This window comes from Ursus arctos, unplaced genomic scaffold (assembly GCF_023065955.2).
Source record: "Ursus arctos isolate Adak ecotype North America unplaced genomic scaffold, UrsArc2.0 scaffold_10, whole genome shotgun sequence".
Taxonomy (NCBI): domain Eukaryota; kingdom Metazoa; phylum Chordata; class Mammalia; order Carnivora; family Ursidae; genus Ursus; species Ursus arctos.
Window position 1 is genome coordinate 49660885 of NW_026622764.1, and position 22524 is coordinate 49683408.

The 22524-nt window shown below is 37.0% G+C and overlaps 1 protein-coding gene across 5 annotated transcripts in view; it reads right to left on the reverse strand.

Moving 5' to 3' along the window:
• The window catches only part of ELF1 (E74 like ETS transcription factor 1), a 102160-nt gene that overhangs the window by 64304 nt on the left and 15332 nt on the right, over positions 1–22524 (reverse strand). The window contains exons 1-2 of one of the 5 annotated variants that reach the window (XM_026493362.4): positions 9669–11987; positions 3757–3850 (exon numbers count right to left, since the gene is read on the reverse strand). The exons of 2 other annotated variants lie outside the window; for them this stretch is intronic. The gene's annotated coding sequence lies outside the window, so the exon portion shown is untranslated. Of the gene's footprint in view, positions 1–3756; positions 3851–9668; positions 11988–22524 lie in introns of those variants that run through there. 2 more of the 5 variants (XM_048215531.2, XM_026493363.4) reach the window with 2 other exon arrangements.

Consider the following 22524-nt stretch of genomic DNA (forward strand, 5'->3'; position numbering starts at 1 on the left):
AGTGATGTTATAAAATCTTGTCTCAGGAAAACATTATTTCTTCAAAGTGCAAGACAGACCAATCGATTTTAATGTTACAGAGGACAAAAAGTTCACTGACAGGGTTTCAGAGATCCTCTGAATTAACTTTTAAGAAACGAGCATTTGTTGAGTTTCGGTGTGTAAAACCCACAATTACCTGGAGTGGCTATTAAAATACATCTCCCTCCTCCAACTAGACATCTGTATTAGGCCAAAGTTTCTTCACATTCTTCAACAAAGGCAACATATGGCAACAGATTTAATGTGGAAGCAGATCTGAAAATCTAGCTCTCTTCTGTTGAGCCAAAGATTAAAGATTTGCACTCCTTTTGATAGTTTTTGTTTTCGAAAGCACAGTTGTCTTTTATAAAAATAATTAAGTTAACATGTAATGAGTTTGTTATTTTTTTTAGGAAATTAATGTGTCAATATTTTTAAATTTTGTTTTAATTTCTAATATTGGTAAATACTGATACATGTAACTCACATGAATAAAAGCTCTTTGGGATCCTCAATAATTTTTAAGAGTATAAAGAAAACAAATTTTGAGAAGATATAAAGGGTATAAAGTTCATAAACTGCTCTATTAAAAACCAGTGGTTTAAGTATCTCATAGTTTCATCTCTGTTCCCATCCTTACATTTTCTTTAAGATAGAGTGCTACAACTGAGATTATTATGTCAAAAGATAGGTACATTTTCAAAGCATTTGATGTAAGTCAATTGCTCTCCAGAAGGCTTTTTGGTTAATGCAGGCACATTTAATGGTGTTCTCACCATCCCACTGTACTTTGATTTTTGTCAATATGATGGGCAAAAGTAATTTCATTTAATTTGCATTCATTTACTAGCAAGTTTAATATTTTAGGGGCGCCTGGGTGGCTCAGTCATTAAGCATCTGCCCTCGGCTCAGGGCGTGATCCCGGCATTCTGGGATCGAGCCCCACATCAGGCTCCTCAACTGGAAGCCTGCTTCTTCCTCTCCCACTCCCCCTACTTGTGTTCCCTCTCTCTCTGTCAAATAAATAAATAAAATCTTTAAAAAAAAGTTTAATATTTTAACATTAAATATAATAAATTAAACATAAATATAATTATATTAAATATATATTACATATTTGTATAATCACTGTAATTAGTAACTGATAATGTGTTAAATATAAATATAATAACTTAATACTCTCCCCAATTTTTTAATTTATTTATTTGAGAGATTTTATTTATTGAGACGAAGAGAGTGAAAGAAAAAGAGAGCATGAGAGGGGGTAGGGTCAGGGGGAGAAGCAGACTCCCCACTGAGCAGGGAGCCCGACTCAGGACTCGATCCTGGGACTCCAGAATCATGACCTGAGCCAAAGACAGTCACTTAACTGACTAAGCCACCCAGGTGCCTGTCCCCAACTTTTTAAAAAAGATTTTATTTATTTTAGAAGGAGAGAGGGAGTGGGGGGGGAGGGAGAGAGAGAGAGAGAGAGAGAGAAACAAGAGAGAAGTGAGCGGGCGGGTGCACACGAGCAGGAGGAGGGGCAGAAGTAGAGGGAGAAGCAGACACCCCCCTGCTGAACAGGGAGCCTTACTTGGGGCTCTATCCCAGTGCCCTGGGATCATGACCTGAGCCAAAGATAGACACTTAAGCGACTGAGCCCAATTTTAGTGACTTTTGCTGTTATTTGTGGAAAGAACTTGGAGGGGCACAAATAAATATATGGTAAAAGTGATCTTCTATCTTCATCATTGGGAAAAAACTTCCAAACTAATGTTTTTATTCTAGCTCTGGTTTAGAACACGTGATTTTTAAAAAAACTCTGATTTAATTTATGTAAAACTCTGCTTTATTATCAATAGGAGAAAGGACTAAATCAAACGCTGTATCAGTGATCTATTAAATTACCCAATCTTAGGCACGTTACTTAACCATAGTTTCCTAAATAGAATTTAAGAACAGAAAAAAAATCTGTAAGAATGATATTTAAAACACTGGTTGTAATCATGCAACATTCTTTTGGTGTCAAGATCCATTTATATTCTTAAAAGTTATTGAGGACCACAAAGAGCTTTTGTTTCCATGGGTTATATTTGTTAACATACAAATTCTTTACAAGGATGGGCTATTATTATTTATTAAATGCCCTTTGCAGGGATCCTTTCTCAGAAGAATGGTATATTGAAAAGAAAACTCTCTGGGATACATTTTTTTCCTTGATAAAATAAAGCTGTTAAAAACGTAAGTTCAAGTATGCTTTCTTCATCTTAGCATATCACCAAAAGCACTTTGAGGACCACTAATGTATCTGTAACTTTCTCCAATCTTTGTGTACATTGGAATACATTTTAAATGGAAGTTAATAGAGTATATGTATATAATTGATGAACAAAGTTTCTATGTTTTGTTCACTGATATATTCCCCAGCATCAAGAATAATGCCTAACAGATAATAAATAATTGTTGAATAAATCAGTAAATTATACAGATTGAAAAGGAATTTTATTTTTTTAATTTTTTTTTAAAGATCTTATTTATTTATTTGACAGAGAGACAGCCAGCGAGAGAGGGAACACAAGCAGGGGGAGTGGGAGGGGAAGAAGCAGGCTCGCAGCGGAGGAGCCTGATGTGGGGCTCGATCCCAGGACCCTGGGATCAGGCCCTGAGCCCAAGGCAGACCCTTAACGACTGAGCCACCCAGGCGCCCCATGAAAAGGAATTTAAAAAAAAAAGTTCAGGAGACTCCTCAACTACCTGACTTACAAGAATCCTTCTTACTATAAAATCCTAGGACTTCTACTTTCATTTGTTCTTCTCTGTCCCTGCCATCTCTGACACTACTTAAATATACACCGTGGGGACAATCTTAGAAAAGAGAGCCAAGAGATCATTATGAAAGCAAAAACCTGGATTAAGATCTATGTTTTCACTTTTTTAATTGCAATTCCCACAATTATCTTATTAAACTTTACAAACCTAACAACAAAAAAAATCACTAAAGATATAGGAATTGCTATCATTATAGTAAGAATTTGAAGGAAGCGAGATGAAAACATTGATTATGTCAATAAATCTGGTTAGATGCAAAAGTCTAATTTGGGGTAATAGCTTATTGAGGTTTATCAATAATGTCGATTAATACTCTATCAATTGTGTGTCTTATGAATCTTTTTGTTCTGAAATGTGTTTTTTAAAGATTCTATTGATTTGAAAGAGAGAGGAGAGCAGGCACACACGCATGTGGTAGAGGCGGGGACAGAGGGAGAAGCAGGCTCCCTGCTGAGGAGGGAGCCTGACTCAGAACTCGATCCCAGGACCCGGGGATCATGACATGATCAAAAGGTAGATGCCTAACTGACTAAGTCACTCAGGCGCCCCTGAAATGTGTTCTTGAATAATATTTGAATGTGCGACAATTCTAAATACTAAATTGTTTCTAGCAAACGATAGCTCCAACTTGTTAATGGATCTCAGTGGAAGTTATCCATCAGAAGAATGGCGAGAGCCATCTTATTAGTTATATGGTACAGACATACAGTCGTACAACTTAGTTCTGAATCGAGCTAATCTTTCACTGAAGCAGGCAGTTAACATATTTTATGATGTAGAGTTTACTCACACATTATTCTATTAAAAATTTAACTCAAAATTGTTTGCAATAACTCTAGTTAATAAATGACAGGCATGGCAAACTGTTTAGTGGTTAAATATGTTGATGTCTACAACTTACTCTGCAATGCATCAATTGCCCACCTGTTTAGGGTCCTCGAGGATTTTACCCCCCAGGACAATACACCATAGTAAGATGCTGAATGGGTAAGAAGGCATCAGTGGCAGGCATCTGGTCCTAGGGAAGATAATGAAGAACTCTAAATGATCTTGAACTAGCCATTCTGTCCATACACTTTGTAAACAACTCTCAGACCTCAGTGTGATGACACTGCCTCAGAAAACTCCTGCACATATGTTCCATGAACCATGTGCAAGAATGTTCCCAAACTGGAAATAATCTAATGTCATCAGCAAGAGAGAGTAAATACATTCTGGTCTAGACAGACAAGGGAATACAACATGGCAATTAAAACTAAGATAAATCTCACGGAGTTGAATGAAAGCGGCAAGACACTACAGAATATATATGGTGTGATTCCATTTACATGAAGTTCAAAGGGGTAAAAATTTAATGAAAAGGTTATCACAAAAGTCAGGATAGTAATTGTTTTAAAGAAAAAACAAACATGGGGCAGCAGTAGGGGACTTCTAACATAATGAGCCTACTTACCCTAGGTTGTTGTATAACAGGTAAACACTTTGTAATTACAATCCAACTGTATATGTTTTATATAGTCTCCTACATGCACATTTCAGTTTTAAAACAAAAAAGAGAGAATGAATTGCCCCATTACAATACTAAGCTTCTATGTAGTATTTTTTAGTATTTTGATATAAAAAATAAGATGTACATAAACAGTTATTAATTCAACACCTCATATTTATAGTTTTAGTTTCACCGTTCATAAGACTATTTTCTAAAACATAAAAATAACCAATTTTCCTAAATTTACATATTTTAAAAATTATACCGTACAACTCTGCACAAACTCAAGGCCTCCTATATGATCAGACATCCATCACAAAGGTAATGAATTTTACATGACTTTTTATCTTTTCCTCCTACCTTGAAGAACTTCTATTATATAGGGAAGAAGATGAGACAAGGATAGATCCAAGAAAACAAATTAAAAAAAAAAAAACACAAAAAAAACCAAAAAAACTTCTCTAAGAAGCAGCTGCCTCTGGGCAGCAGGTAAGGGAAAAAGGAGGGAGGCTGCTTTTCATTACAGATTTTCAACATAATGTGCATATATCACTGTTAGCTTTTTAATACAAAAATCCTTAAATCAGTCTTCAAACAAACTCTAGAAGGCATTCATATTGCTTACAGTTACCTTTTTTTTTTTTTTTTTTTACGCTAGCCATTTATCTCAGGCTGTAAAATACAGACACAAGAGCGGACACCTGCTACTCAGCAATGAAAGGGCAAATGAGAGAAAAGTTCTGAATTCCTACAGGGGTAAAAGAATGAAAGTGAGAAGAGAAGTTTAGGGCAAGTTTTCTAATTCAGATATTTGTAACTGGCAGAGAAGAAATCAAAATGTGTTTGCACAGAAATTTGTACGACCAAAACTCAGGTGCCTAATTTCTTCCTCTCTGCTAACAAAGCAAACAGCACACAAGTTATATTTTTCATAAAGCGTGAAATGCCTCAAGAGTTGTAGTATATAGATCAAGAGTTACTTTTACTGTGATGTACACAGACCATCTGACAAGACACAAAGACAGAGGTGACACAAAAAACTTTCTCTTTCGTAGGTTCTCATAGTAATGGGAGAAAGAGATTGCTCCTATAGTTGAAAGCTGCCCTTATCGTTTCAGCTGACTCAATGATATTACTAATTCAATTTCTACTATCCACACAAAGCAGCTCCTAAGCAAAGGAACAAAATATTCTAGCCAAACAATGGAAGCAATAATTATTTTCAGACCATTCAACTGATGGACTGTTCTCATCCCTACAAGAGTCTGTGAACAGCTATGTCCCATTAGATGGGATGCAATATAAGGTAAAGCCTACAAATATGGAATCAGTGATGGAGTTAAAGGTCCAAAGAAACCTCAAAAATCATATCCAAGCATCACACGGTATTTAAAATACAAAACAAAACAAAACAAAAAAACCTCTTTCCTAGACTCAAACAATTGCAAATAATAATAGTGTACTTCTCAGGAGAAAAGGATTTTCAAAGGTTATGAATGCTACCTTAAATCAGGAAGGGAATGTTTTACCTAGAAACCCAAGGATAAGGGAATGAAGAGAGATGCCATGAAGTACCAGATGGTACTAAAAAAACTAGCACTGGGAGAGTGATGGTTCGCTGAGATAAAGAATGGACTAATAACATTTGGGAAAAAAATAATTAGCTTAATTATTTACTGTGGTCAATACAGTGATGGGCTTGGGAGAGAGAGGAAGAAAAGCAGAATTAGAGAAGCAGAAAAAGGGAGAGCCACAAAGTGGAAAGACACAGAAGAGCAAAAAATGGAATAAAGAAAGGAGTAACTGGGGTAGGGAGAGGAGGCTGAGTAAGTTCCAATGTAGATAATAAACTACTCCAGTCACTTTCTTGACTTACTAGAGGCTGCAGCCTTCAAAATAACCCTGTTGCTTAAAAATTCAAATATTAAACTGCTAAGTAACTGATTGATGGCTCCCAAACCTGTACTCTTTTTCTGAACGTGTGGCCTACAAGCACTTGCACCACAATCATCTAGGGTAATTATTAAAAATGCTGACTGATAAGCCAAACCTTAGGCCTAATGAATCAGAATTTTGGGGTTGGAGCCAGGTGATTGTCTATTACACCAAAGGTTGAAAATTACTGCTTTAAAACATATACTACCAGGTAGGTGTTCATTCTTTCTTTGAATGGTTATGATGTGCAGACACCAGACAGAGGAAGCTGAGGGCCACATACCTTTTAAAGGTTTGCCATCCCTAACTTTACCAGAATCTGCCCAGCTGAGTAGCCGAGGGTTTGAGGCAGCAACTTGTAACTGTATTCCTATGTGCTCAGTACTTTTGTCAAAGGTTCAAAAAGACAGAAAAATAAAATAAAACATCTCTGACCTCAAAGAGCTTACATTCTTGTTCTTATTAACCTAGGCAAACGCTATGCATTCTTCAATACCGATTATTCCTAAAGAGCCATACTCTTCCCTATTATAAGTTTCAGTCATGTTTCACGTCTAGGCAAATAGTATGAACCTGAATGTTAACTTCTCAGTGGTTTGGTTCCATCCTTATTTAACCCGATGCTACCACGCCCTGTTTTCCCAGTAAGAATCTAAGTTTGTGAGGAGAGAGTCCATGTTTTCTAGCGGCTTCTATGCTGTCTGTTCTTTAGGACAATGACAACCACATTGTGGAGGGTCTGATAGTGAATTCGCTTAGAGGACTTAGAGACTTAGGAGATTCAACAGTTACATGCAAAGTAATTTGAAAACACCAAATTTCAGACTTAAAGAAAGTAGATCTAAAGTAAATTTCAACCACACCAATACAATACATCAAAAAGTTAACAAAGACTTTAAAGTGCCTAGTATGTATAGTAAACTCCCAGATGAGAAGATATGACAAACAAATGGAATGAGATTACTAATTCTGGAAAGTTTCAGTTCAAGATGAGTATAATGTCAGAGTTTAGAGACGTCTAGATTTTGTAAACTCATATGCAAAGTTTTACCGCACACACGTACACACACACACACACGCACACTTTAATAGAATAAGACATCATATTAAAACAGTATTTGCCTTCCTGAAAGAACAGGAGATAGAACTAAGGCAGAAATAAACTTGTCTTTGTATCTAGAAGTTCAAAGTAAATTCCCAACTCCTTATACTTCCATCTCCCCTAGACCCATCTGAAACAAGCCATGTCACAAACAATGCTTCAACTATGAAAAAGTTCTAATAATGAAAACAAGCTGTGGTAGAAATTAAACAAATGCATCATCTTCTCTCTGATGAAAAAGGAAACTTGTTTGAACACATTTTCAGAATCATTTGGTTGCATCTTACTACCAAAATTATCACCAAGCAACTTAATTAAGGTTTTATTTATTCTTAAGGAACCAGAGCCCATTTCAAACAAAGCATCACTTGTTCGTGTGGAGTAGCAGTGAGCAGCTCCAGGAGGGAAGCCCAGCCACGCAGCGCCCCACGACCTTGAGCAAGTCACAAGACCCCTCCGGCCCCTGTGTCTTCAGCTACAGAAGTGAGGCCCTGGGATGATCTTCAGTCATTTTTACTGCTCCAGTTCTTTGAATGGGTAATTCTAAGTTTAATTCTGATGACTCGATCTAAACTTACATTCACACTTACGAAAGGAAAAGGCTGGGAAGAAGACCACTAAGTAAGTCTTTCCGGCCTTCCCTTGCTTCCATGCTTTTCCCCCCTTCCCTTCACCTTGAAGTCCTACTTCAGTCTTTGTCACACGGGTACGAGGCTGAAATATATGACCCGTACCAATTTTATTTAAATTATAACGGCCCCTTAATTTTAAGAAACTAAATTCTTCTACTTCCTTTTAATAAATACAATCTTAATTATTTAGTTACTTGTGAGGTTCTAGAATCAATCCGCTAGATTTTTCTCTCATGGGTCACTGGCTTTTAAAAACTTAAAAGGAAAAAAAAAGGTAAAACGGTTTCATTAGATTTTTCACACAGACCAGAGTAGAAGTAAATACAGCCTCTACTTACTCAAAGGCTGACTAAACCAGCAAGATGCAAACAAAGATGATAGCAAATGGCTCAGAGCTGAATTGGTAAAATGTCTGCTATGCCTTTTCTGCAAAACCACAGAATTGAGATCTGTTAATATAACGATCCTTTCCAAGAGTATAACTAACTGCCTTTATATCTTCCCTTTTATCTGATAGGTCTTCAAGCACTTAGAAAGTTAACAGCAAATTTCCAAGGAACTAGCTAAATATCATTAGAGTCAATAATACGACTTTTTGGTTTCCAAAAATGTTATTCATAATCACTAAATATTCAATTTTTACTTTCACTCAAATTTTAGCTTCATAAATAGCTTTCATAAGTAAAATACTACTACACCTAGCTTCCCAGAGGACCTACAACTTCAAGGCACACGAGGATATTCCAGCCAGAACTTCATAAATTCAATGATGATAAATATTCCAGGAAAAGACTGAGCAATCTTTTCTCTCATACAAAAGGTATTACTTTTCTTCTTCAAAACAAACAAATTTTAGAAACAGTAATATAGAAGGAAGGCCAGTACTCTTTACTTTTTCTTCATACACAAACTGAACTACTACATGTTTTCTCAGAAGCTAGTCATGCACCGAATGTTATTTCTCAGAGTAAGTTTTCAGTGTGAATTATAAAACTTTATTATTTTTTTCTAATGGTAAATGAACTGTTCTATCATTCTTCCTCTTTATTTAATAACTACTTTTACTTATTATCTAAATGACTGTTCATTTTCCTTAAACTTCTATTTAGTTTTCAAGAATTAACATTTAGTATCATTTCATTAACTTACGGAAAAAGAAAAGGACAGAACAGTCAACGAGCAACACCTATGACTGAGTTGTCCCCAGACTTCCCTTTAACCAAAATGCCAAAACAAAACCAGTGCCTCTGAATTTTTTTCTTAACACCCGTATCACACATGAATCGTACAGTTTACTTAACTCTAACTTTCTGGCTATCCCCACAAATACAATTAGATCTTTTTAAATGAAAATTTGACCGAAGTTTGTTTTGTAGTATGAAAAAGAAAGAAAAGTCTCCTTTATTCTCAAGTCATACAGGGAAAGAAAGAAAGAAAGAAAGAAAGATCATATAAAATATAAAAAATGCTTTTCCAAGAAGATCTAAAACTTTCCAGAATTTGAATGCTTTGTTTCCCCCCAGCAGTTAAGTGCAATCAGGCATGTGACTGACTACACACATTTTTTCAGAGAGTTAAAGAACACATTCAGCCATGTTCTTCGACAGGTAAGAGCCACCCTCCGTTTATCAGCTCAGGAAACAGCCAGAAGCAAACACACAAAATCATAGTAAGTTACCTTCAAATATTCCCGTTCTCTTTTTGTCCTTTGGGCTTGAAAATAAAAAGCAATCCGACAAGTTTTATGCTGTTAAAATGGCTCCTGTAGATTGGGGAAGTGGTGTGTCTGTGCTTCAGCCTATGAGTCATACATGAAACTAAGTGTTTCTAAGGGAGGCACGCCCATGTTGCTGTGGACCCAATTATTCTGCTAGGTCAAACATGCAAATCTACAGGTAGAAGCAGAGAAGAGGTATAGAAAAAGGAGGGACGTGGAGCCAAGGAGCAAGATCTACTTTGATTAAACCATTATTCAGCTCATGTTAATTACCATAATTTAAAATTAACAACAAAAAAATAGGGATCAGGATCTACAAGGAAACAAAATTAAAACCGTATGTTGTTTTAAAAAATGAAATCTCAACTTTTAAAATTATCTTAATATATCAAGTAAGTAAAACTACGAAAAGAAAAACAATGTGGGAGGGAATGGAAGGGAGACAGCAAATTTTCCGGCTTTTAATTTAACAATGGGCTGATAAGTCTAACCAGGCTACTCATTAACCCTTACAAGAAAGAGGTATACTGCTATGTAATCTGGAAAGCTAGCAAACTACAATCTCAGATGCAATTTACAAGTTCACTAAACATAAAATCTACTTTCTAATTTTCTAATTCAAAGTTCAGTGGAAAAGTAAGTATGAATTAATCCAATTTATAAAATTTAAAACAAATCCAGGGTTAGTAAGGAACTAAAGCATAATACAGCAAACTGACTGTAAGTGGAACTGCAAGCTTGATAAAACTCTATTTTAAACAAATGACCAATGCAATCCTGGTTCATGATTCTACTACTTCCAAGCGATAGTCACAGATTTCTTTACTTTCCAAACAAAAATTTCCACAAATAAAAGCCTCCCATGCGCCAGCCACCCTGCTGCACCATACATGGTGATCCTAAGGCAGCCAACGAAAGATATGGGCAGTGAAGTTCTGTTCTCCAAGTCCTCATACATCTGACGAGGTGCCCCTGCAGCAGCAATGTTAGCACAACTACTTAGCCTGTTCCCTGGGTGAATATTTATTAATTTATTCTAAGAGCTTAAATTGGTCAAAATGGCTTGAAAGCATTAAGCACTTTCAAAAGTGCTTTACATGATAAAGTGCTACTCACTAGCTAGCCTTCATCTTAATATTTTACAAAAAGTAAATAGGATTTGGCAAGGTTTTCTCCCTTTAGTTAATTACTTGGAAGTAATTACTCTGCCTTACTAGAGGTACAGCTGAGAGGACAAGCTGTCACTGACTCAGACAGGAACTTTACAAACTGCTACAAAACGTAATGATAGTGAACCGACTTTCTGCCCATTAAATGCCTATTTATTCCATTCTGCTGAACACTATTTGATTTACGTTTTTACTAAGATAATCCCCATGGTTTAACAAATTATTAATAAAAAGTTATGCTAAAAAGAAAAACACATCACTTTTTCTACTGTCAAATGTCATGTTTAGCTTACTTTAGAGCTCATTTATTTAGAATGACTATTTGGATCCCAAACAAGAAAAAAAGGTCGTTTGGGCAGTCACAGGAGATGTTCACTGGAAAACTCCCAAGTCGTCTTCCAGAGCTGAAATTTATTTTAGACCATATCCATGTAAGCCCAATAATTTGATTATCTTTTAGTTAATTAGAAATAGAAGTTATAAGGGTGAAAGAGGGAATAGTGAAAGGATGATGTCAGAACAAACAAATGGGAGCCTGGATGAGAGAAGACGAAAATAAAAACCTGTAAAACTACAAATGAATATAACTTTAAAAGTCCTGGAACCTGAAGCCATCCTATACGGTCAGTAAGATCTACCTGCTTCCTTAGTATATCACCAAACAGTTAAGTGCCTTGAAGTCAGCATTAAGATGATTATGATTATGTCCCTTTAACAGACAAAGGCAACAACAAGTGTGGGAAATCTTTTATGAAGTATGGATACACAAAAGGAGAAGCTTCTGCTATTGAGAAAATCCATTTATATAAAGTAACTCGTTACTTGACAATGGCAGATATTTAGAAAGTAATTTAAAAGAAGTACTTTTGACCACCAGTATATGGAAGTGAAGTAAGAGACATAAAGTGAAAATAATTACCCTTCTTCAACAGCAACAAGTATCTTTGCTGTTCCTAGGGAGATGATTCCAGAGTTGCTATTACGATATACTGCCCCTTTACTCAGGGGTGTTCCTATAAGCAGTTTTACCACCTATAGAAATTGGATCCTGGTTATAGTTACAGCCCCAAGAAATCAATCTCCACCAAAAAAAAAAAAAAAAAAAAAAAAAAAAAAATTGGCAAGCAGTTGAGCCAAGGTTCTAGAATCAATCCGCTTGGGTGTAAATCCCAGCTCTGCCACCTATTAGCTGTGTGTTCCTGGGCCATATTTAACAATCCTGCGGCCTAACTTTTTGATCTGTGATTTAGGCTAATAGTACCCACCTCAGAGGAGTATTATGAGCATTAAAATCAGTTGCATGTACTACTATGTTTAATAAAGAACTTTTGTAAGTCAAACATAAGAAAACAAACTAGTTTTTAAAACGGTCGAACAATCGGAATAGACACTTCACCAAGAAGAGATACAGATGGCAGATAAACACAGAACAAATCTCAACATCCTTACTCAACAGGGAAATCCAAACTAAAGTCACAATACCAGTAGAAAAACTTAAAAAAAAAAAAAAAAAAAAAAAAACAAACCACCTGACAATACCAAGTGCTAGGGAGGATACAGAGCAATTATAACTCTCATACAGTGTTGGTGAGAATGCAAAATGGTAGTTTATTTGAAAAACAGTTCAGCAGTTTCTTGTAAAGATAAACATATACTTATTAGATAATCCAGCAGTCTCAATCCTAGGTATATGCCCAAGAGAAATGAAAATATATGTCTATAAAAAAATTTCTACTTAAATATTAATGGCAGTTTAGTCAGAATCACCAAATACTGGACACCCAAATGTCCATCAACTGGAGAATGGTTAAACACATTGTGGTATGTCCACACAATGGAATGCTATTAGCAATACAAAGGTATGAACTTCTGAAATACAGCCACCACATGGATGGATCTAAAAGCATTAGAGAGTGAAGTAAGCCAGACTCAAAATATGTACTGTATGATTCTACTTATACGACATTCTGGAAAAGGCAAAACACAAAGGGCAGAATTCCTATCCGTGGTTGCCAGGGGTTAGGAATGCGGGGAAGGGACTGACTACAAAGGGGAACAAGGAAACTGTTTGGGGTATTGGAAGCGTTCTGAATAGTGATTGTGGTATTGGTTCTATGACCTACATATGTTGTCAAAAATCATAGAACTATACATCTAAATAGGGCAAACGGTACTGTATATAAACAGTATCTCAATAAACCTGACTTTAAAGAGATCAAGTTCATGCATAATACAGTTATTAATATTCTACTGGGCACTAAGTAAGCACTTTATAAACATTAACTGTTATGACTATGCTTCACAGAAGCAGCCAGTATCAAATGCTTCAGGAAGAGAAAGTTTAAGTAAATCTCTAAACTGTTTACATAAATAAAATATGGCATCCTAGGCTTGTGATGCAAATATAACGTACCTGTACATACTGTGAATGTTTATTGTAAAATCAGGTATGTCAGTATACACCTTAATATAAAGTTGTCATGGCTGCCTGGAGGAAGTTTCAGCATTTATATCTTAACTATTAGCTGAGCAAGATTAGGTCAATTGAGTGAATTGAATGCCAACAAAAGTTAAGACACTGTTTATTTCTTTCTTTAAAATAGAACTTATAAAAAGAATTTACTCTCTTCTTCCCTTTTATTGTGACTGCTTCTCCTAGAACTCAAATTTGAAAACTTATAGTACCTGAAAATATAGAACAGTCTAATGTTCGTATCTAGGAAAGCTGCCTGAAAAAAAGGCTTGCTTTGACTCTGTCCCCTCGTTCGGCAGCCAACATGCTATCATTACTAGAGATGGAAGAAGCAAAGATCAAACCATTAAAATGATAAATGACCAAAATCACTATTCTCTACTGCTTAAATATAAAAATAAAATTCAAAAGAATGAGATTCAGTATTACAAATACTTCAATTGGAAAGAATTAATTTTATTGATGTTAACACCTCTCAAAGTATCCCAGGTGCTGAACAACATGCATTTCCAAATGTGAGCTTAAATGTCAGACAACAGTGAATTCTCTATTCTCTATCACTAGCTTGGTTAAACCAAGGCCTCCTTCCCTGCTTCTGCACAGACTACTAGGACCTATCCATAAGGAACATCCTCCTGGACAAGTGCCTGAGTATTTTAGGACGCATACCAAAGGCAAAAGGGGCCATGGCTTTGGTTGGTTTTGCTTACTAATGTATTCCTATCAGTAAGACAGGGCCCAACGCACAGCAGGAACTCAGAGACATGAATAAATAACTTTTCTAGAATAGTTCATTGAGGGAAAATTACAGCATATCAGGATTTTACTACACATTGAAGTACTTTTTTTAAGACCTGATTTGGCTCATGATTCGATACTGCAGATTTTGATACTGCAGATACTGATTTTCCCTAGAAACAAAATAAAAACCTGGACTACCTATGTTACAAAGTTCTATTGTAGGTATTATTTTGGGTGTTATTCTTTCCTTTCTTGTCAAAAGTAACCAAGAATTGATGTACAATTATATTCTTTATGATGCTCCCAGGTACTATGCTGACTGCAATCTCAAATTTTAAATAAACATGATATTATATCTTTTACAATTAAATTTTAAATTCAGTATTAAAGACAATGTAGCTTTCACTTCAGTGGGTTGTAACGAGGGATGTACCTCTGAATTACCTAAAGGAGCTTCATGCCTACTCTTAAAACAGATTCAACAGTATGGGCAGCACAGCGCCAGGCATATGAGAACCACTGCTCGGCTGCTATGTAGCCTAGAATCTAAAATAGTTAGTGGGCATCTGGGTGGTTCAGTTGGTTAAACGGTTTATTGAGTTTAGGGTGAAACTTAAGGTCCTCCTTTCCTACTGCATCATACTGTAGAAAAACAATATCACAACAACATCCTAACTGCCCCTTTCTTTATCACCTACTGCCTACCACATTCCAATTCACCTTGCACTCTGCTATCAGAGAAATCTTCCTTATTAAAAAAAAAAAAACTATGTGAATTGATGTGGTTATCACTCATGGCTGAAAATGAAACAAACTTTGATTCCCTAGAAACAAAATAAAAACCTGGACTACCTACCATGATTTTCAAACTTTTCTGTTAAGCAGCTGAATTCTTCTAAAAATCTTCAAGGAACCATGATACTATATACATTTAAGTCTTTATTGTTTTAAGATAGCCTAAAAATATGGAGCCAATCCAAATTCATTTCAAAAATACGGAAAGGAGATAGATCTATAGAGAGAACTGACTTGCCCCATGTTAAGTTAATGACCGATCTGAGGTACTCCCAGGTATCCATTCATTTAACAAACATTTACTGAGCACCTACTATGTGTCAGACACCGTTCTAGGCCCTTGCTATACAGAAGGAGACACACTGTTGACAAATGATCCCTACCCACATGGTGCTTATATTCTAGCAAGGAAAAGTGATTAACATTATAAACTAAATATAGAGCATGTTAATTATAAATAAAAGATACAGTATGCTAGTGATAAGGACAAAGAAGGGAAAAACAAGATAGCAAAGAGGAGAATATGACGTTTCAGACAGACTAGCTACGGAGGATTTACTTTTGCCACGTTGCATAAAGACCTCGAGCCATGCAGACCTAACTTAAGGAAGAACATTCTAGACAAAGAAAGCCTGTAAGTCAGAGAAAGACTCTAACAGGGAGCTTGCCTGAAATGTTCAAGGAAAGCAAGGTGGCCAGTGTGGGTCAAGTAAAGAAAGTAAGGAGAAAAGTAAGAGAAGGAAGAAGAATACTAGAAACTGTTGGAGAGCCTCACTGTTTAGAGATTTAATAGTTGGAGAGTTTTCATCATATGAGTCATAAGATTTGACTGCCGTGTTGAAAACACACTGCAGCAGGGCAAGGACGGAAGCAAGGAGAAGTTAATGCAATAACCCAAAGAAGATGATAATGACTTAGACAAAGGAGGGAGTGTAAGAGGAAGATGTGATCAAATTATGGCTGTGTTTTTGAGGAATATCCAATAAAATTTCTGAATGGACAGAAAAGAGTTGGTGGGCAAAGAAAGGCTTCAAAACTCCATTTTTGGCAACTGAGAAGTTGCCCAAACTGAGACAGGAAAGACTACAGATGATGATCGTTTGGGGTGTGGAAATATCAGGAGTTCAGGTTTTGTTTTGTTTAAGATTTATTTATTGAGGGGCGCCTGGGTGGCTCAGCCGGTTAAACGTCTGCTTCTCCTTCTCCCTCTGCCACTGCTTGTGCTCTGTCAAATAAATAAATAAAATCTTTTAAAAAATTAAGATTTACTTATTTATTTCAGAGAGAGAGTACCCATGCTAGCGGGGGGAGGAGCAGAGACACAGAGAGAGAATCTCAAGCAGACTCCACACTGAGCAGGGAGCCTGACTTGGGGATGGATCCCGCGAGCCTGAGATCATGACCTGAGCCAAAATCAAGAGTGGGATCCTTAACCAGCTGCACCACCCAGGAGCCCCAAGAGCTCAGTTTTGAACTCATTAAGTTTGAGATGTTCCAAGTGGGTATGTCAAATTGGATATATTGTCCTGGAGTTGCAGACATAGTCCTAAAGCCCAGGGCAGGGGTATGGGCCGGATATATAAATCGAAGTCATTAACATACACACGATAGTAACGTGTATATGATGTTAAAGCTACAGGTAGAAAGGTAACAATGACAGACCCCTGGGACCCTCCAATATTTAGAGGTGGGGGAGTTGAGGTAAAGCTGGCAGAGAAGGCTGAGAAGGAGTACTCAAAAATGTCACAGGAAAACAAGGCAAATATGGTATTACCCTGGAATTTGAGTAAAAGTGTTTCCAAAGGGATTGAGCAATTGTGCCAAATGATGAGGACAGATCAAATAAAATGAGGTCTGAGAAAAAAAAAAAACACAACAAAAAAAAGAGCAGTTGAATTTAGCAACATGAACGTCACTGTGAATTTTGAAAGAAGAGTTTTCATGTTATGGTAGAAGGGAAAAAAGACAAAAGGTCTGATTAGAGACAGCTGAACGAGAATGAAAGGTGAGAGACGAAATAAAAAGTAACTGTGTAGTCAATGAGTCAAGGAAAGATTTGAGGGCGGAGGGGAGGGCTTGTTTAAGAAAAGCAGTGCCTTTTCGACTGCCAACAACATTCCACTTCGTATTGCAGTTAATTCTGTACAAGGCCATCTCCCCACGGACAAACTGGTAGCCTGTCTGAGGACAGGAGCCACACCATGCAGCCGGTACAACCAACTGTGACTGCGGACACACTATTTCACACTGCCGCTGAGGGCTCTGTTTGCTTTTCTGTCAAATACTGGGAGAGCCTAGAGATCTGGTCATGTGGAAGACCCCCTTCAGCTCTGATGTTTTATGATTATGTAGCCTCTCCAAGTCCTCTGAATAGTGTTTGAGGAACAATGAACAAATACCACACTAAGGCCACGTTTAAGAAAGAAGTCTCCTCATCAAAATTTTAGTTTATTGAAAGTAATACATAAAATTACCAGATATGCAGAATAACTGGAAATTTTATAAGTTTCCCCAAAACCCAATTACACTTATTTCAGTTCACTAATAATGTATTTTTAAAAACACAAGAAACCCCATACTAATATTCTGGGAACATTTTTTATCCTATGACAGGAAGATATTTAAGTAAATGGGCTTTTAGCACAAGTGCAAAAAACTCATCTCAAATACCCCAAAACTTCAAGCTCTTTAAAAAAAAGAGAGAGAGAGAAAAGAAAAAAGACATCTTTGGCCATTAGTAAAATTTAAGACAATGATAGAAGATACACCCTTATTTTAAACTAGCCTGATTTAGACTAGACTATGTCTACTTTTATATAATATTTATTTATTTATAACACAAATCAAAGACCCTGTTTACAAGGAGATTAAGAAAAAGCTTAGTACTATGGCTTTAATTCTCATAAACAGATGCACTCAATATTAATTCATACTTGCTTGTGGACTGATAACTTACTTGGCTTGACTTTCTGCTTTAGAACTGAATCACAGAAGGCTTAGCCCCAAAGATTATAAACCAGCAACATGAAAAAAATTACAGTTCTATTATTTTTGCTCTTTAATAAACAGAACATTAATGACAAACAAAAATGAAGGGGGGCTTTACAATATGTTTAAGAAACAAGGACTTCAATTGCTCTTAATGATATTGCCGGTCAAAACAGAGAAATGAAAAAACAGACACAAGCGACTAGCCATGTAGTCCGAAAGCATGGGATTTAGAGTAGGTGACCTAGGTTTGGGTCCCAGCTCCACTATTAACTAGCTGTATGACCTAGGGCTACTTTAACTCCATGCCTATATTTTCACTTCTGTAAAGGGGAAAATGATAGGGGCGCCTGGGTGGCTCAGTGGTTAAGCATCTGCCTTCAGCGCAGGGCGTGATCTCAGCGTTCTGAGATTGAGCCCCACATTGGGCCCCTCCGCTGGGAGCCTGCTTCTTCCTCTCCCACTCCCCCTGCTTGTGTTCCCTCTCTCGCTGGCTGTCTCTATCTCTGTCAAATGAATAAATAAAATCTTTAAAAAAAAAAAAAAGGGAAAATGATAATCCTTATTTCACAAAAAATTCACTTAAATTGCTCATTAGAGTGCCAGGAGGACCCATTAAATATTTCTCAAATACTTATCAAAAAGGGGGGGAGGGGAAGAGATAAACATTCTAGTAGTACACTCATACTCAGCAATAAAATGGAATGAACTATTGATAAACACAACTTAGAGGACTCTCAAAAGCATTATGATGAGTCCAAGAAGCCAGTGTCAAAGGTTACATACTCTATGATTCCAATTACATGACATTCTCCAAGATACCAATCTATAATGATGAAGAATTGTTCAGTGGTTATAAGGGCACGGATTAGGGGGTAGGGTGTGACCTATGACAAGAGAACATGAGGGAGTTTTAAGGGGTGAATGAATTGTTCTATACCCTGATTATAGTGGTGGCTACACAAATTTATACATATGTCAGAACTCATAGAACTGTATGCTGGAAAAGAAAAAAAGGCAATGTTATTTTATAATTTTAAAAATGAAAATGAGGGGCACCTGGGTGGCTCAGCTGGTTAAGCATCGGACTCTTGGTTTTGGCTCAGGTCATGATCTCAGGTTTCCGCGACTGAGCCCCAGGTCAGGCTCCCTGTTCAGCAGGGAGTCTGCTTCCTCTCTCTCTCTCTCTCTCTCCCTCTGCCCCTCCCTCTGCTCATTCTCTCTCTCTCTCAAATAAATCTTTAAAACTTTTTTTAAATAAAAAATAAAAATGAAAATAAAACAATTTTTTAAACCCCAAAAGTTCAAAAAGTCATTACTCCAATCCATAATCATGAGAAAATAGAAGACAAAATTAAATTGAGGGACATTCTACAAAATACCTGACATATTCTTTAAGTGTCAAAGTCAGACAAGAAACCATCAGAGATTCGAGATTCCCTCTCCCTCTACCCCTCCGCACCATGCTTACATGCACACTCTCTCTAAAATAAATAAATAAATAAATAAAATAAATAAATAAGTTAATTAACTGAATTAAGAAAAAAAAGTAATGTTTGCAATAATTTCATAAAGCAAAAACAGGTTCTTTCTTTCTCTTCCAAAAACCAACCAAAGCCATCCTGCATATTTTGATTACCTTAATGTAAGTTTAATTATCTAGTTTAGGTTGTACCTACACTAAGATCATGTATGTTATCTGAAAGGGATGAAACAGATTCTACCATAAATGATATGACTTGTTAGCTGTGCTTACTTCCAGTATATATGTTTATAACTTTACAAATTCTATCAACATTTGATTTCCCAATTCAAGAATGAGATTTTTTTTTCAGAATTTCTCATAAATACTACCTCTTAATATTCCTATTTTAAAAAAAAACTTTCGATAGCCTAGCAGTATCCACAGAATAAATTCCAATACAAGATTTTTTTAAGTAGCTGGGTGGGGAGCCTCATGTGGGGCTTGAACTCACAACCCTGAGATCAAGACCTGAGCTGAGATCAAGACTTGGACACTTAACCGACTAGGCCACCCAGGTGCCCCCTAATACAAGATACTTTTGCATCTTGATTTTGGTCTACCCTATAGTAGTCTCACTTGTGGCCTTTCCACCTCCCAACATACACCCTACAATCCAGCTTTGCTGAACTTACTCAGAGCATGTCATGCTTTGTAACTCCACATTTGCTGGCCTTCCCTACCCGGTGACTCTCCTGCAAAGCCCTTCTCTCCATCACTACAAGGAAGAACCGGCCACTTTCTCCTTTGTACCTCCCTCTGCATTTTGTAAATTATCTAACAGATGCATGAATCACATTGCTTATACATTCACATATACACTTACGCACTGTTAAAATGTGCAAAGCACTCTGATAGGTTTTGAGGACCTAAAGGTGAATTGATTTCCTTCATAACTCCTCCTGCCTCCTCTGCTGGAATATCTGGTGAAGAACAGCGTTTGGGTTTTGTTTTGTTTTTTAAACCATTTGTTTACATGTCTCACCGGTCATTTATTTTAGCCTGATAGCATTCCTGACCCACAATAGTTCTGTAATAAATGTTTGCTGAATGAAAACATTTGGAAGTTGAACTAAATATTGGCTCAATGATAAATCTGTTTTTTTCTCTTCCACACAAGCCAAACCATTCTCAGGTCATTTCTGTATATGTCTAAATTACACAGAAAGCAAGGCCCCTTCCTCACTTTCCTGAATAGTCCGGTATTTATAAATAGGTTGGTTAAGGCTCGGTCTGACAGCTCTGTCTGGGGATCAAGGCTGGAGCAGTAAGCTTTACATTTGTTAGGAGAGGACAGTTTCTGGGTTAGTCCCCATGCTTACACCTGAACATCTCATTATGATAATAGACAATGAATAAAGTTAAAGGGAGAACGACAGGAAGAGAGAGAAAAGGAGTGAACAAAAAAGAAAAACTCTCAAAAGAGTAGGACTGATTATCCAATCATGGTCCTTTCCCTCAACTTTTGGTCTTCCGTCCCTTTCAGGCTTTTACTTACACAGCCTCCTGTGAATAAACTTCCCTAATTAGAAACAAACTGGTAGATGTTTCATTAAAAAAAAAATAAGATATTTAGCCTACAGGCTTTCATGTTTCATAACACTGTACAGATAGAACAATTAACGACTTCTTTAAACTCATAGTTTATTGTCATCACAAAGGATACATTTTAGCTATAGCTAAACTGCTCTGCTGCTCTTCTTCCCTACTTCAAACCATACCATTGGTACAAATGAAACTTTAAAACTTAAAAAGTATTTTAAATTTATAGTCATTTTAGGAAATACCTCTTAGACATACACAATGCTCTCAGTATTTCAATGTTCTCAAATTTCTTTCTTTCTTTCTTTCTTTCTTTCTTTTTTTTTTCTTTTTAAGGTAGGCTCCACACCCAGCTTGGAGCCCAATGTGCGGCCTGAACTCACACCCTGGATATCAAGACCCTGAGATAAGACCTGAGCTGACACCAAGAGTCAGACACTTCACCTACTGAGCTACTTCAGAACCCCCCAATGTTCTCAAATTTCTATCTCCAGGTATTCGTCCTGAACTCCAGACTGTTCTACCCAATCTGACGCCTCCATTCAAATGTCATAGGCTTCTCAAACGAAACATATCCAAACCTGAATTCCTGGTCTTCTCTCCAAAACCTACTCTACCCAGTTTTCTCCAGTTGTCTTGGGGGAGAGTGAATACTTCTAGCTGCTCACACCAAAAATCTTGGCTATTGACTCTTTCTCTCCTACAGTCATATTCAATCTGTCAAAAATCCTGTTGGCTCAATCTTCAAAACTTATACAGAATCTTAGAATCACTCCATTTCATTGCTACTATCGTGCTACAAGCTGTTGTCAGCTCTTACCTGCATCACCGCAGTAGTCTAAGGAGCCCCCCTGCTTCTGTTCTTCTTTCCCTACAATCTAGTCTCAAAGAAGCAGCCAGCAGTAATCTATTTGAAAACACAAGTCAGATTATATCACTCTCCTACTTTAAAACTCCTCTTAGCTCCTCTTTTCACACAAAAAAATAAGCCTTCACAGCAGCTTACAAGGACAAGATCCTACACTCACCCCAACCTCTATGATGGTATCTCTTACTACTTCCTGCTCGCTCCCTCTCTTAGTCCCACTGACCTCTCCTTGCTATCCCAGGAACATATCAAGCATTCTTCCCCTCTAGGTCTGTGCACAGCCTGTTCTCACAGCTGGGGAGGCTTTTCCATTAGATATTCAGGTAGCTAATTCCTATACTTTGGTAAACCACTGTAGTAATAGGTACTAAGTTGTTCAGACTTCTCAGTTTGAAATATGACTCTGCCTCTTCTCCCATAGAGGTGCACGGTCTGCTTCTCCATCCCTTAAATATGGGGTTGGCCAAGTGATTTGCTCTGGCCAGTGTAATAATAACAAAACACAAGCACAGGTCTAAAAAGTATAAGGACACAGGGGCTTACCCTCTCTTGCTGCTGGGATCCCTCCTGCCACCACTAAGGTATGAGAGCCACACGGAGAGGCGCCCAGCCATGGTAGTGAAGCCACCCTAGATTATGTATCTCACCCCAGCTGAGTCAGCTCTGATCTGAACAATCACCCAATCATAAAGAAGAATAATATAGGGGATACACACAGT